Source organism: Trichechus manatus, unplaced genomic scaffold (genome assembly GCF_000243295.1).
Source record: "Trichechus manatus latirostris isolate Lorelei unplaced genomic scaffold, TriManLat1.0 scaffold00072, whole genome shotgun sequence".
NCBI lineage: Eukaryota > Metazoa > Chordata > Mammalia > Sirenia > Trichechidae > Trichechus > Trichechus manatus.
In genome coordinates this window covers 9,645,108-9,645,898 of record NW_004444008.1, presented here as the reverse complement: position 1 = coordinate 9,645,898, position 791 = coordinate 9,645,108, and positions in this window count along the sequence as shown.

The following is a 791-nucleotide window of genomic DNA, read 5'->3' as shown; positions in this document are numbered from 1 at the left end:
AGCTGCGCGCCCCGGGCCGCGCCCCCACGTACTCCCCGCCTGTTTCCACTTCCCTCCTACCCTCCTTCAGCCACCCCCCCACTCCGCGCCGGCTGGCTTCCCCTCCCAAGTAGCCCCCTCCTCTCCAGCCACTTCACCTCCCCCCCCACTCCCCGGCACCGACGAGCGAGAGCCCGCCGCAGTCCGGCCCGTGTGGGTCCCATTGGGGAACGCATGCCCGTTCTCCCTTCTCCGGCCCGAAGAGGCTGGCCCAGGTGACTGCGCGCCCTACCCCAGTGCCCGGCCGGGAGCCGCAAGAGGAGGGGAGCAGGACGGTGGCACGCGGCCTGGTCCACCTTGGGGTGGCGTACGTGGCTTTCGCTTCCACCTTCCTCGGCCTACTCCACCTCGCGGCCCAGAGGCTGCTAGCATGACTGCGAGTCCAGTTGCCTGGCCCGCGGTCCCGAGCCGCCGAGCGTGTCCCCGCAGGCCCCGGAGCCTGGGCGCCTTCGCTGTGAACTGCATGGAGGGCCCTGAGGTGAGCCTTCTGCCCTGAGCGCAGAGGAGACCCCGGGTCCCTCGCTCCGCTGTTGGAAGCGTCTTATCACACGCCAACCGCTTTTCACCCAGGAAGATGCCCTCCTGAAATGTTTTTAATTATTCTGTATTTAATAAGATGACTCCTTTTTTGGATTCGTGTTGACAACATACTCGGGGACAAGACTGTTGCCGGACAAACCGCCTCTGGCACGACGTGAATCCTCGTTGCCGCCTCGGGAAGGAACGAGAGGGCAGCAGGCAGGTGGCAGGGG